General features: G+C 43.6%; 2 protein-coding genes across 8 annotated transcripts in view; one reads left to right on the forward strand and one right to left on the reverse strand.

The window, feature by feature from the left end:
* The window catches only part of LOC126857512 (fibroblast growth factor receptor homolog 1), a 38,102-nt gene extending 23,484 nt beyond the window's left edge, over nt 1–14,618 (reverse strand). The window contains exon 1 of one of the 2 annotated variants that reach the window (XM_050607002.1): nt 13,792–14,618. The gene's annotated coding sequence lies outside the window, so the exon portion shown is untranslated. The remainder of the gene's footprint in view (nt 1–13,791) is intronic. The other variant, XM_050607000.1, reaches the window with a different exon arrangement.
* LOC126857516 (ETS translocation variant 1-like) overlaps nt 1–15,690 on the forward strand; it is an 83,083-nt gene that overhangs the window by 2,579 nt on the left and 64,814 nt on the right. For all 6 annotated transcript variants that reach the window (XM_050607010.1, XM_050607012.1, XM_050607014.1 and 3 more), the window contains one exon: nt 9,805–9,964. The gene's annotated coding sequence lies outside the window, so the exon portion shown is untranslated. The remainder of the gene's footprint in view (nt 1–9,804; nt 9,965–15,690) is intronic.

The following is a 15,690-nucleotide window of genomic DNA, read 5'->3' on the forward strand; positions in this document are numbered from 1 at the left end:
TTTTTATGTACAATGTAAAGCAAATATTTGGCCATTTAGTCGAGGAAGAAGGAGTCTCCTCTCGAAAAATTTTCATTACGTTGAGAGTCACTGACAGTGAGCGTCTTGAAGAGACGATCCTTAAGTCGCGGAAACGGGCTTTTTTTTTATTTTCTCTCTTTTTTTTTTGCAATCGTCGCCACCGTGACACCGGGTCGCTCGTGTTTCGAAATTCATTTTACGTGCCGAGGCGCCGCCACGGGTTTCGTTTAAGGGAAGTGTCTTTGTGTCTACGGGGGCCCCCTCGGCGCCCTCCGCTCGAAACATCTGCTCGAGCAGCTAGGAAGGCTTTTTTTTTTAATCGCGGGGGCTTTGGCGGAACAGAGCGCGCCTTATGCCCGTAAGTACTGGAAAAAAAGATGTATAAATCATGCCGTTGTGTCGCGATGCAATTTCGTGTCTGACTTAATTAATACCGTTGGTAATAGCGGCGCGAGCGCGCGGTAACAAAAATTAGAATCGTTCATCGTGTTCGGTAAATTTATTATAACCCTCGCTTCACCAAACACACAGTCGTAATTAAACAAATTGTTTATCTCGCCTTACGAATTAAATACATGTCGCTATTTCGAGCTTGCTTATTGTGTGAGAAAATATTTATTGCCATTCACGTGTATATTCGAGAACACGATGCATCCCGTAAACAACACGCGAGTGGCGAAACATAGCGGATCGCGGACGCGTTGTGCGAAGAAGGCGTAATACGCTACCTATACTACTTACAAATCGCGTGCTTGGGCGAGTCGTTATCTCGCAACACGCGTCTTCGGTCATCGTAGGGGCTCCGCGTACGATTCCCGAGTACGGTACCCCATACTTACTATACGTTTCGATCAGTCGGTCGGCTTTTCTCGATTCGGTGCTCCGCGCCGCGTACGTACACTCCGCACCGCCACTAAATACGCCGACCGATCTCCGTAATGGATGGTTTCCTGAGCAGACGACGGTGGACATGCGAGAGAGCGACGAGGCGGAGAGACGGAGAAGGAGAGACACGGTGAGCGAGAGAGAAAGAGACAAATCGTCTCTTGACCCGAGGGGTCTCGAGGAGGACACTATGAGGGAATTTTCGCGGGAGAGAGAAGGATAGAGAGCGATCGTAGGCTTATTCTTTTTCGGAAATTATCGCGTTGCGTTTTCCAGAAATTTTCCGAGATAACGATCCTTACGTTGTTCTGCGCGATCACTCCTGACAATCGCGAACAGCTGATAGTCGCGCAATCGTGCCTTTCGCAAGACGTATTTTATTACGAGCGCGAGAATATCTTGTCTTCGTTGCTTTATACTTCGCCTCGCACTTTGATAGGAATCGTTCGGCCAACTGGTTTTATTGGCAATTCTAGGAGAGGTGCGAAGCCGATCCTTAAGTGCGCGCGAGATTTTAACGCGACTTAATCGCGTTGGCGTCGTTCTTGACCCAACGGAACAATGCATGGAATCGGTGAATGACCCGGCGTGTTCCGATATCGCGTAATCGCGAGATCGCACGTGAACTACTCCTCGATGCACGTCGAATAAATTGAAGGATTAATGAGGTTTTTTATCGGAGCGTGCATAAATCTCGACTTCTTTGCATAATTATAATATGAGAACGTTCTTTTTATCAAGCGGTTTTGCACCGACACCACCGTCGCTCATACATCGTCCATGACTCAATAATTATCCTCATAATCGAAGCATTCTTTTATCAGTTTTATTTTGAATTTATCTAAATTAAGAATGTATTTTATGAGCGTGCGTATTAAATCGTTATTTTGTACGATTCACGACACGTATGTTTTTTAGTCGAGAGTATTATTTTTGCGAGCTTTAATTTATTTAAATTTTTGCGAATTCTTTTAATTTTGTAATTGAATATATTGCACGTTATTTGCCCGTTTATTATTTTGTTCATTTTTAACGCAATTTTATTTTTATTAAAGCCTTGTTATTTTGAATCGTTGATATGCGGCGAGATGAATAAACGTGGATTATTTATTTTTTTTTTCTTTTTTTTGGAACGCGTCTTTTAACAATCGCGTTTAGCGCCATTCTTCTGAAATGGATTCCGGGAAAACAACAGAATGAATTACGAAAACGACGACGCACGTGCGTCGTTTCCGGCGTCGCGGCGAATCGCGACGACGTACTTCCGCCGACTACGGGGGCGCGATACGCCCGACACAAAACGGACACGTACTTTTCTGAATTACGTGAACGCATTTACAATGGCCGGCTCGAGATCGCTCGACGATAAACAAACAGCCTCTCGCGTTACCTGTCGCCGAATCTTCCCGTGAAATCTCGAGAAGCGAACGTGTATGTGTATACGACGACGTGTGCGAGGCTGAATTCAATCGAAACGATCGCGCATTCAATTGACACGGGAATAAAATCATTTTTACCGAGAAAGACTTGACTACGCTTCAAACGTCAACGCCGCCAAATTTCCTATCTCGCTCGCATAGAAGAGAACTTCTCTCTCTCTCTCTCTCTCTCTCTCCCCTCTCATTATCACTCGCGGCACCTTGTTTCGAGCGATAGAATTGAAATTGGATCGAAATTGGCTGAGAATGAGCCCACATGCTACGCAAGTACCAAGACTCCTCCTCGACGTAACTCGACGTTGCACAATGAACGATTCATCGTTTCAGACACAGTCCGGTCGCGATGTGACGAGGGCGTACAAACGATTCACATAGAAGTAGTGTTTTTCGTGGGAAAACACTCGTAGCAAGCTGTGAAAAATCATGCCGAAGCGAACCATGTGTATCTAAATGCATCGGTGATGCGTTTATTTATCCGAATCACGTTGTTTACGAAATCGCGCTAGCATTCGGACATAAATACATATATTGCGTAATAAATTTAGATTACGATTATTTGATATAAAATACGTTCTTTCAATTTGAGGATATATAGTTCTTATTCGGCACAATTGCGAAGAAAATTTTCTAAATTTTCTATCGGAGAGAGAGAGAGAGAGAGAAAGAGAGAGAGGTTTTTGTTGTGCGATAAATATGGCCTAGATACGAAATACGGCGCGCAATCTATTTTAGAAATGTTTTGGCTGTCGACGCACCTCATTCGTTCTCAGCCAATGGAAACGGCACGTATCTGCTGTCGAATCGATAAATCTTGATTCGCTTCTCATCCTGGCGCCAAATTATTTTCGCGAAGCACGGCCCTTGTTTTCCCGCGATTCCATGAAATCTGTTGCATGTCCTCGTTCTAATTATTAATTCCATTATTATATATGTATCCCAAGATATATATTATTTATTAAATTTATGCAAGAGAATTTTGGAGTCTATTTATAAAGAAATAATCAAAGATCAAAATCGATTTGTCACTCTCGAAAAACTCGCAATAATAATTAATTATAATTCCATTACGATGATAATAATAATAGGTCGCGATAACGATAAATGGTCGGTTTGTCTGACTCACATGTACGAATCGTGAATCAATGCAGCGTGTATCGTCGGAGGTCGGGGAATACGCGTTTAATTGTGGACGGTCGTGAGTTATTTCTGACCGTTAGTAGTGTCAAGGCGCGTGGACCTTAAGATTGGCTATATTACATCCGTATTATTTCATGTTAGGCATAAACATAAATCAATCTCACGACGAAATGATCGCGAGATCCGGAAATAAAAATTCATCCATGTAACCGTTTCTTCGATTCTGACTGAATCCTTTTAACGCGAAAAAAATCTCTTCGCTTTCTCGACTTTTTTTTACGACAACCATTCTTACCCAATCGAAGTGCGAATTAATCTAAAATTCTGATGCGTTTCGCGAACGAGGACAGATTGCCTTTTTCGTAACAAGACCTTATTTATCACGCGCGATTCGCCTTATAGTGTCGGACGATTGCACCGATTGCGTGTCGGATTGGGACCACGCGGTGTGATGTGCAACGAAAACTGGTTTCTCTCTCTCTCTCTCTCTCTCTCTTTAAATGAGTAAATACGGACGCGTTGCACACGAGTGCCTCTCTTCTCGGTGGCGGAAAGCTGGCGGCGTGTCGAGATAAGCGTACACGCGCGCGCGAGCAGACGGATTCGGTAGGTAGTTGTTCCGAGATGTAACGAGATGCGGGACTCTCGCGATTAAGTGGAGGAGATTAAGTCGCGAGGTAAATTCAACTCAATCACGCCGAACAAACTCTGCCCTTATCGCGGACGCGTTCGGACGTCGCTCCGCGAAAGCGACAAAGTTAAACCGCGCGAGATAATCATCTAGAGATGTTGTGTTGAAAATTTATATTCATAGGCTGATTTATAGAAACGCGCCCTGGAGAAATTTACATTACAGCGCGATGCGCATCGTTTGCACGATAATTAAGAATTTTTCCATTAATATATAGACGCTGTACGTTGTCGATGATGTACCATCGCCGCGATTAACAATCGCCCAAGGCAATTATCGTTGCCGCGTTTATACTACATTACGTCACACCTGCACACGCGGGCGCTCGAGGGGTCCGCTCTGGCAGCGGTGTAAAAATGCGACTAACATGGTTACGTTTCCCCCGTATCCATTAGCATATCCGATTCGCAATCCCCGCTCGTGGAACGAGATAATTAGAAAAGATTGCGCGTTCGTCTCGCACGCGGGGTCCAACAACACCTCGAGCGAGCGCGCGAGGATGTCGGTTTTTCTGCTTAATTTCCGCGTCCCCCCCGTTTCCCCTTCCGCATATAAAGCTCGCAATTTCTGCTCGATGGATATCAGCCGGTCGTAAAAAAAGCGACCCATTATTGCGCTTATAATTATGCGCGTCCTTGGCGAAGGAATCCGATCGTTGACGCAAGTTCTTGGAATTATCGTTAAATATCTTTTAAGCGATAACGATGAATTTCGAAAATGATTGATATTGAAAGTTTGAGTTTTTGGAACGAGATCTAAATGTTTGCCTTCGATCGTTTGCGTTGGCGGATAATAGTCTCTCGCACATGCCACGGAAGGCAAGGAACCTTTAACGCGTTCGTGACACGATCCAGATCCTCCTCTCGAGTTAGGTTCATCGCCGATAAAATCTCACGCTACTAAGCCGCGGATACGGAGATCCTCGTTTAGGAAGAAAAATCTAGTAGTCTCGTGGTGCATCGTTATTCGATGGCCGATCGAGATTAGGGATATAAGGCACGATCTCCGAAGCAGAACGGTCTCATTATTTCGTGGCAACGATTTCCACCGGGGCGATCATTACGCCCCGTAATGATGATTAATGAATAAGCCGGGGTTATGCGTTTTATCGTATTTAGAAAACATTGTATGCGAAGGGAGACGTTTCTACCCGACATTGTTTCCTAGCCGTGGCAAATCGCGAATCCTTCTTACGTCGCATAAATTAATATGCCTGAATCGCTCCGTGATTAACGCGATTCGTTTCGTATGAAATTATAAAGTCATAGCGATCTCGATGCATAACGTAGCTCAAAATAATCGCGCGAGCACTTTTCTAACGTTTCTTGCTTTTTTTTTTTTTAAATACACGCGTAGACGAATTTACAATTTCTACTGACATAGGACTTGGCAGCAGCTCGTATAAAGACATGTTTGCGTAATAAAATTTCGAAAATAAATATTCTAAAATAAAAAAAAATAATATGAAACGCGTGGTAACCACGCGTAACCATGAAGAACGCGCTGCACATGCCTGCCTTCTTATTGTTACTTCAAATTCCCTTTCGCCCCTCCTTCCCTTCTCGATGCGTTTCTGAGAAGACGTCAGACCCTTTTGTTTACCGACCATAAACGTCGCATTGCCGTAACGTAATTGGCGGAACAAGCGCAATGAGGTCCAGAGATTGATGAGTCTCTTTCTTTTCTTCGAGATTCTCGTGGTCGTTGCTGTAATAAAACTTTCGCGACAAAATACTTTGTCGTGCCTATATATCTATAAAAATCACTTCAAATTTTTTTTTTTTTTTTTTAAACAGTTGCATGAATATATTAATTGATAGATATTTTCATCAATCAATTATATAAAAATTAATATTATATAAATTTGTATCAAACATATATATATATATTATGTCACAGCGATTCATCTTGGACATATTTTTTTCTCTCTATCTTAGCTTTCAGCTACTCAATCTTTTTATGCTTACACTTAATCCTAAATGCTACCTAGCTCTTTTTCACGCTGCCACTTAAGGCTTAAAGAAAACGGGACGTGGGAGAGAGCCAGCCGTGTCCGTTCTCTTAATCGCGACGCTCTGCAGCCGCGAGCGGCTGGTATTATTATGTGGTCAACCTATTAGGGACTCGCATTATCAGCCCCCGAGTGAGTAGGTGCATATAAGCTTTGCCTTGCCTTCCACCCGCCATGCTGGCAAAGGTTCCACGATTTATCGCGCATCCGCGAGTGAATGTTCTTTGAATAGCGCGGCCACGATAGATTTTACGACGTGCGTTCGTTAAGCAAACGCGACGAGGAGATATTCTCCTTTCGTACCTCAATTATCCGGCTCCCGAACGTGCGACTTAACGACGTATAAATTGAAGATGCATATTATAAAATTGATTGTATCGCGAAATACCGGAGGCAAGATACGAGGCTCTAATCCCCATCGTAAAAATTTTCTTCCATCGCGTAATCCGTACGATTCCGCCGGGATTACGATTGCGGTCGCGCGTTTCGCGGTCGTTCGTCGCGTTTGCGGTGAGGTTTCGTATATTTAGTCTCACGTAATCATCAAGAAAAGGAGATGTCAAGGCGAGAATACTCGCGAGGAGGAAGGAAAGAAAGCGGCGAGTCATCGTCAAATCGTCACCGCGCGGCACGCGTCTCGTACGCGTCTCGCACACAGCCGGTGCGTTGCAGCTCGACAGAATCCACCTGTCGATGAAAGAAGGAAGAGAGAAAAAAAGTATCGCTCTCTCTCTCTCTCTCTCGTCCGTTGATACGTACGCTCAACCACCGAGCGCGCTCCGATGTTGTAACCGCGTTGAACAAATAACCTGTTACGTCGTAACGACTTCTTCGCCTCGTGTATATATCCCGTCTCGTTACGACGGCGTCCTTGTACGTTCCTTTCGTCTCCTACTCGTTCCTGTCTATCGACGAAAGAAGAAGAGCGGCCGAACGATTTCTTGTCGACGACCGGAAACGGCGCGATTCTCGATGTGTGCTCTACCTCGTCATCCTGCGCTATATCCGCTCACGATTTCGTGCGCGCGGAGCGATAATTATTTTTCTATCATTATGGGATCTCTCCCTCTCGTGAAGCGAAGTAATTTACTTCTTATTTATCCTCTGGCTTTCGAAAAAAATAATTAATTTAATTAATACGCATCCGGTTAGATTCGTGTGTGTGTTTATTAGTAAAGTTCCCTAATCCGTTATCTCCGTCTCTTCATAACGTCCAGACGGCGTGATTCTTCGAGTATAAAATATAATCGGCGCGATTTTGGATTGCGGAGAGCGGTGAGATTCATTAATTTCACGTGTCGGTTCTTTTTTTACGATATATTATCTAATAAACCGCGAATGAAGTGGTCATTCTCGTTTTGTCTTGCACGAAGCATTATGCGCGACGAGCACGCATGGCAATTAGCGAATTCAGATTCCAGCCGATAAATCAGTAATGTGCTCGTGTCCAGCACTTTATATGCGGCACAATCAGTCTCATCTATAATATATTTCTGTAAGTCATTTTGGTGCTCCCATAAATATATTGACTTGCATGTAATTATGACGCGGCGGAAAATTTTATCGCGCGTGTCTCGTCAGCTGCTTATTATCGCGAAATAAAAATGTACATCTTCCTGTTTATATCTACAACATCATGAAAACGCGTCATCTTCAACGCCATCACGATTAATACAGAAATCTTTTTGTTTTGTATCACGATTTTATATAAATAATAATTGCTATTCCGTATTACAATAATTTTAGCAAAAAGTGTGCACGCGAACAAACGTATAGTGGGAATCTCGTCAAATTTATTCGAAACGTTTCTCAGCGATCGTCGATTATGCAATTAATATATATATATGTGTCAGCTGATTGAGATATTCTCGATGAAATTGACCAATTTAAACGAATGGCTATCCGAGATGATGTATGTCCGCCGTGCATTACCGAACACGTCGAACGCAATTAGAAAAGTGTTCGTGCGTAGGTCGAGAGTGTGAAACGTTAGACGGGAATGTGTGTGCGCAAACGCGGGACTATTGCGGTTTTGCGGCTTTAAAAAGATTAGCGGCCGGTTAACCGCGAGCGAACGTGACGAATTTACGCGCCACTTACTCCGACGATTCGATTTCGCGGCCAGTACAAGTTCGATCGGAACGGACGCGATGGCAATAATACCGGCCGTTTCCACGGATATTTCCATGCTAATCTGGTTGCCAGATCCGTTATCGTTCGGAGAAAATTTTGGCTCGCCCTCTTAAAATCTAACTTTTAATACACAGTTGGAAAATTTATATAAATTTATATAAATTTTAATTTCTTTTCTTAAAAAAAAAATATGCCGGTTAGAATGTGTCAAGTATTAAACACATTCAGGTGTTAAATTAACATATTATTCTCTGTTAATTGAATTTAAATATTAAATTATTACAATTGAAAAAAGTGTAAAAGTAACACAATGTTGTGCACATGTTTTAATTTTATTAGTGACAAAATCCAGCTGTTAAAATCTATAAAAAAAAATTTATTTTATTCTACAATAGCAATAAGAGTGACATCATCAATAATTTTTTTTTTTAAATTAATTTTATTATTAAAAATATGCTGATTTTACACAAAATTTATTTTAAAACACATAAAGTTTGGATTTATTTCGTATTAAAATATTAATATAGTTTTATCATTCGACATATGCATATTAAATTAAAATTTTTATGTTAAATAAAAAATTTGTATAGATCTATTGTTTTAGGACATGCGATATATATATATTAAATTTAAATTAAATTCTCCAATTGTGTACTTAAAGCTGTGTCAGATGACAAATATTTATCTGAAAATTTCCATTGTGCGGTATAATCTGTGTTGGATTCCTCGGCAAACTCTTTTCTTGATTAAAGAGGACAGAGTTTTAATGAACTCGCGTGCGCAATTTATCATCCGGAATCGTGATTCCGCGTAGACGACGAACATGCGCTTCGTTCTTCTCCTTAATAGACAGTTTTCGCAGTATACTTCGCATGTGTCCTCGCGTTTGATACGTGTTTCGAGCATGATTTACGTTCACTGTACACGCCACTCTAGCGTTTACCATATCCGCGACATTTTATTGCAATAACTTGGTAATGTGTACGCATCCGACGCGTTCTTTAATCGGCGTGAAACGCGCGCGTGGGCTGAGTTTTTCTTCTTAGAATCCATCTCTCTCTCTCAAAGGCGGCGCGTCGTGTGTGCCTGCGCGCTTTCGTGAATATATAAATACGTGCGCGTGTGTCTGACGGTTATTAATAAATTTCGCGGCAAACGCCAGTACAGTGGCCGTCGCAAATCTCGTAATGCCACGACGCGCGTCAAAAGTCGGGGATATATATCGGCGCATTAAAGCGCAATATTTATACGCGTTGACGTAGGACGAACGCACGCGGCATGTAAAACCATTCCGTTTATATCGTTTTCATATTTCCCAACCTTCAATGATATCAAAAATTCAATGCTGAATGTATTATTCACAAAGAAAGGCAACAAGTCATTCGTGTCCTTTATACTTTTCATAATTCAACGATATATTATAATGCTCAAATATATATTTGTAGTAGTAACCTATCGGACTTTAATCGCGAATGACTTGTTTTCAGGACTTATACTCGCGATTATTACAAAGTCGATGCACGTGCAAGGTGAGAAGATGGAATTACGTGCCACGTATCTATACGGGCTCGTCATCTCTCGCTTCGAGCATCTTACAACGGGAAGATGTACAGCGCCGAAAGAAGATGTTCGTCGTTTCCACGAGCGGTAAGTTCTTATTTGAATAGAATCCTGCATCGCGTTTCTCTTTGTCGCGATTATCGAGCGATACGCGGTGTTTTGTGCGCCAAGAATGAACCGTGTAACCGGCTTTTAACGGGTATTATCGTTAATACGATCGTGCGACACGGTCGTTAATACGATCGTGCGACACGGTCGTTAATAAGATATATCGAATAAGAAACCGGCTAAAGAGGACGATCTTGTCCAGTTTTCCAACTCTTCAGGGTTCGAAACCAAGTTCTGTAAATCAGCGATTCGAAGTAAAAATCCATATCATAAGATATAACAAGATTGTTGAGTCGTGTTGAGACTTGACAATTTTAGATAAATATATTTCGCGAAAAAAATTTAATTTCAATTTCAAGAAAGAAAGTAAGGGGAGTCTTACAATGACAGTTTTTTTTTTTTTTTCACGTGGCACACAAAGAGCGACACTCGACTTTTTCTCAACTGAAGGGTGAAAAGAGCGAGAGGGAGGATTCCGCGCTGGAAGGGAGGGAGGGAGGGAGTTGGACGAAGAGGTTGTATTACGAAGGAAGGAGAGAAACGTTCATTATTCTATTCCGGCGGAGCGAGGCCAGCAATCTGGTCTTATAAAATAAACCACTCTAGATCGCTTGCGGTCGGCACGATGTGTCAAATAAATCGTAGCTCGCTTCTTACAAGCTTACTTGCAACTTTACTTCTACCTCCTACCTCGATCGCTCGTCCACCCGTTTCTCTCCTTCCTCTCTCTCTAATAATCTTTCGAATCTCGCGTCTCGCTCGCTCGTCTCGCATTCATGAAATAAATCCTTTGCGAGTACTTTGACGCGTTTCTATACGGAAAGAGGAGGAGTGCGGGGAGAGAATCGAGAGAACGAAGGACCGAGAAAACTGCTACACAGTGCGCCGCATTGTACATGCGAATCTTATTATTCGAGGATCTTTGCATCGCGAGAAAATGCCAGTCATGATTTTAACTTTTGCACGGATAACGCATAAGTCACGCTTAGATTATCGCTACAAGGAAATATTTAGAGATGAGCATATATAATTAGGAATACGTGTAGTCTAAAAAAAAAAAAAATACATTTAAATTTACAAATTTGATTCAACAAAAGCTTTTGACAGGTTTTTTTAAAGGAATAAATTATCTTTATTTAGGAATTGAATTCTCTCCACGATTAATGCTTAAAATCGGTGCTGTCCGGCAAAGTGGACCTCTCGCAACCGTCTTTTTTTGTCTGTGCAAGAGATGCTAATCAGCAATTTCGCAAGAGATGATAGCGTGGGTATTACCGGATGCGAGACAAACTCATGCGTGCCACGCGATCGCGGACAATACAAACAGGGCAAAGAAACGCTCGTGTAATTCATCTAGCGTGTATATTATCGTTTGCGCGGACCTGCTCGCTCGCGGCGTTTTACTCGCGTAAACACCGGAAGCGAACACTGTTACTCGCTTTATGATTCGTTCGCGAGACAATCTCTCTCTCTCTCTCTCTCTCTCTCTTTCTTTCTCGCGATACTTTTAATCCATTTAACCCCGATGACTACCGGTTTGTAATTCACCAAAAAGCCGACGCGCTAAAAAGTCACGTTTTATTTTCGTGCCGAGGGGGAGAGAAGCACGGGGAGAGCTTCTCGCATTCGCTGCTCACATCAGAATTTTATTCTACGACGGCGCCAATTCGGTCGACGGACCTATCTACCGGGGAGGGGATTAAGTACTCTGAAACACCATTATTCTCTATGAAATGTTTGGTGTGTCGTAGCTAAAAATGTATGCGCGTAAATGATTACGGAGCTGCCAACGATTTACTCCGGACGATAATCTGATTCATCGTCGGGGGATCTCGACAGACGCGCGCGTTTCTAGCGTTTCTCTCTCTCGCTCTTCTCTCTCTCTCTCTCTCTCTCTCTCTCTGTCTTTCTCGGTTGTTCATTCGCGCGCGCGCGCGCGCGACGTTCCCTTTCTCGATCTGGAATTAGGATTAAAGGAGCTCGAGACTCTCGCGACCGTCGAGACACGCGAGGGAAGAGATTAAGTAAAGCCGGAATAAATTACCTCTTCTTTCTCCCCCCTGCTAAATAAGCCGCCTGGATCTGGCCGTGGAGGACGTGCAGGGGATGAACTTTACTCGCGTCTTGCACGCGTGCAAAGCTCATGGAATTAATCGCCCGGTTTCTTTAGCCTGTCTACTGAGTAAAGAGCTCCACTTTTATATTATACAAAGTTGTACCTGCCCATTATTTAACCTTCGGAAAGCGACGAAGACGGAGAAAAGTTGTCCGCCGTATCGCGCCAACATCTTTCTTCGCTCCAAATTAATTAGTCGATCAATTAACTGATTGCCTTGCCGTGCTTCCTAATCATTATCTACGCGCTCTATAATTATCGATGGCGGCGAGAAGAAGCTCTAAAGCAGTTAATAAAACGAAAACGAGAGAAAGGACAGCCATTAAATCGTCGTTCTATCTTCAAGGTTAAGATTCGAGGAGCTATTTAATTATTTTAGTTAGGGGCTTTTATTTATCTTGACTTTGTGTGCTGCGTTAGTTTATCGTTTATCTAAAACATACTGGATTTTTGTGACATCATCGAAAGAGAGAGAGAGAGAGAACGATCATATGTAACGGAAGTTTTCCATTACGCCGACATCGTGTTTGGTTCGCGAATCTACATCGATCACATCGGGGGAAATAAATGGCACGAGTCTGCTTAATCGACCAACGAGGCAATACCAATTAAAATTGCATTCTCGAACGATGTCCTCCAGCACTCGCATGCACGCACGCGAGCAAAACCTATCGATAAATATCGCGCGCGTCATCGCTCCGTTCCCCAGCTACTTCCCGATGACGCCGATGATGAATTTTCATGCATTCCCGCGATATAGCTACTAGCGTTTCGGCGTACGTCCCATAATGCGTTCGCATCGTGCATTAAATCAATCGCATTTATATAATGGCTTGACTACGTGATTTTATTTAATTTATTAGTATTGATACAGGGTGGTCCTGAAATAGTTGATTAAAATCAGGAATTGGATTGAGCTCGTCATAAGGATGAAAAAAGTTCCCATAAACATTAGTCTAAAAGTGCATCCTTCAGGAGTTACGATTCATTTAATTATGAATTTTGAAGAATAAGTACTTTCAAAGTTTTCATCGTATTTACTATGATTTATGCTTTTTTAATTAATGTGTTTAATAAATAATTTAATCGAAGTGTTGCCTCCGTGATCACAAATTCAAAACACAACAATCTCGGTCATCTTCTCTCGGGATCGCTAAGCATTAGTCGAAAGGAAAAAGTCAGTCTGTCTCTCTCATGATTAGACGGATAGAAGCGTGTGTTTTAATTAACGATGGAAATGTTCAACAATTTCTGTAAATAAAAATAAAGTTTTATCTTTTCATGACCTTCCATTTTTCCTGAATCAAGTATTAATAATTAAATGAGTCGCAACTCTTGAAGGCTGCGTTTTTGGACTAACGTTTATGAAAACTTCTTCCCTTATAATTTTTTAGCTCAATCCAATCCCTGATTTTATCAATTATTTCAGGACCATCCTATATAAACATCAAAATGTTTCTCGGTATATTGTAATATTATTCCATTTATCAGAAGGTACACAAAATGACTCATATTCTTTCTAAAAAAAACGCATTAAAACGAATAAGAAACTTTGAATAGGAACTTGGATAGATCGCGAATCGCGTAGTGATTCTCGCTCGTCGCGAGATTACTCGTCCAATTCAAGTTTCGCCCACGTTCGTCTCGCGTCCGTATCTTTATCTACGGGAGCAGTGCACTTCGTACTCACCGTAGTGCGACGCTCGCTATCTCCTTTCCGAGAAAACTCCTTGGACGGCGTCTCGAAAAACTCCCCTCGTCTCCTTTCTCGGTTCCTGCCTTTGCGATGCTTCTGGCGCTTCTGGCTTTTCTCAACCCGCTCTCAGGAACGAGGCTGTCTCTCTCTCTCTCTCTCTTTCTCACACACTCTGTCCAACGCACCGGCGCGGTTCGCGGGTAACGCGCGACCGTGGATCGAGGAGCAAGGATCGAACGAACGAAGGAAAAAATGAGGAGATGGTGAAGAAAAGCTAGAGTCACTGCCGAGACGAGATTCGCGTCGGAACAAACGGGAAGCTAGCTCCGTGATTCACTGTACACGCATTCCCGCTGTTATTTCAGGCCGACGGCGGCGCGTCATCATAGATCCTCCTTCGCTCCTCTTTTCCACACGCGTTCCATCCCTCGTCTTTCCCACTGCGCGTTCCCGCTGCGATTTCTTCAAAATTCTCGTCCACTATCCGCATATGCGTCCCCTCTCCTTCTTGACGTTTCTCAAAATCCTATCACCGAACACGATGGGTCCATCCATTCACTAACACCGGTCACCCTCGGAAGACTATCCAATTTCTTTCTTTCTTTTTTTCACTACAAGTATCGCAGATCGATACGCGGAATCGATCGGTGGCGGGTCTTCGATGACAAACAAGTACTCGCGTGCTCGTCCTGCGGATCGGATTCGAAACGCGCGTCCAGCCGCTCGCGGTGCTCGTTGCGCTCTGCGGGCTTCTCTCTATCTCGTCTGTGAGAGGCGCTGCGGCGTCGCGGCGGCGACACTGACGGGACAGAGGCACCACTCCGATAGGAGAGGATGTGCACGAGGAAAGCTCGGGGCGAAGTGCCAGAAGAGCCGTTCGCTTGAAATAACCGCTCGTCCGCGCTCGTTCCCTCCGCAACCCCTCGTGGGGTCTCTCTGTCGCGGCCTCTCTCCCTCTCTCGTCTCGTCACCCCCCACTCCCGGCGGGAGTGCCGCCGAGTGCTCCGATAGATCGCCGGCGAAACTCCCGGCGTATACCCCACTACTCCGAGACGGGCATCTTCCTTCTCGTTCCCTTTCGAACGCCGCACGTCTGCTCCCTCTTCTTCTCTTTCTCCCTTTTCTCCTACCCGTCGTCGTGCGCTGCTCATACGCACATGTGTACGCGCGATGCAGTTTTCGCGCCATTCCGAGACGCGAAAGCCAAGACGAGAGTTCTCTCCATCTCTCGTGCGCTCGTGTATTGTTCAAATCGTAATTAATCTAGTGTTGACCTTTTTTTTTTTTCTGCAATAAACGGAAGACCTTGTCAGATATGTATGGGTGGATAAATGAGGAAACAATAATTAGCTTTCTCGCATACACACACATACACCCAAATATCCGAAAGTATGGTTTGAAAACATTGAAAGAATGCATTTCACGGAAAGACACCCTTTTTCATCCCGTATCGAAACAATCGCGTGAATCGGCCACTTCGCAGGTAATTTCGACGCTCCATGGCCGACCCTATTTTTCTTTCGTCCCCTCATGCCACCGTGTCCGGAACACATTCGGGACATGTGTTGCCCGAACGTCGACCACCTTTTCGTTTCCCTCGGGACATCCAACACACCATGAACGGCGATGGTAGAACAGCCGAGATTACCAACCTTCCCTCTCTCTCTCTCTCTCTCTCTCTCTCTCTCTCTCTCTCTCTCTCCGTCTAAGCGTCTCCCTTTTTCCACCCCCTGGCGGTGTCTGTCTCCGCCCGTTATTTATAGAAAGCCACGATGACTCGCCTAATCGTAACGACCTCACGGCACAGACTTCACGGATACCTATTATTATCCAGTCGAATTAATGAAACTCGCTCGTGGCAATCGTCAGCCCCACCAATTTATATTTACCGTG

The sequence above is a fragment of the Cataglyphis hispanica genome, chromosome 21, assembly GCF_021464435.1.
Source record: "Cataglyphis hispanica isolate Lineage 1 chromosome 21, ULB_Chis1_1.0, whole genome shotgun sequence".
Taxonomy (NCBI): domain Eukaryota; kingdom Metazoa; phylum Arthropoda; class Insecta; order Hymenoptera; family Formicidae; genus Cataglyphis; species Cataglyphis hispanica.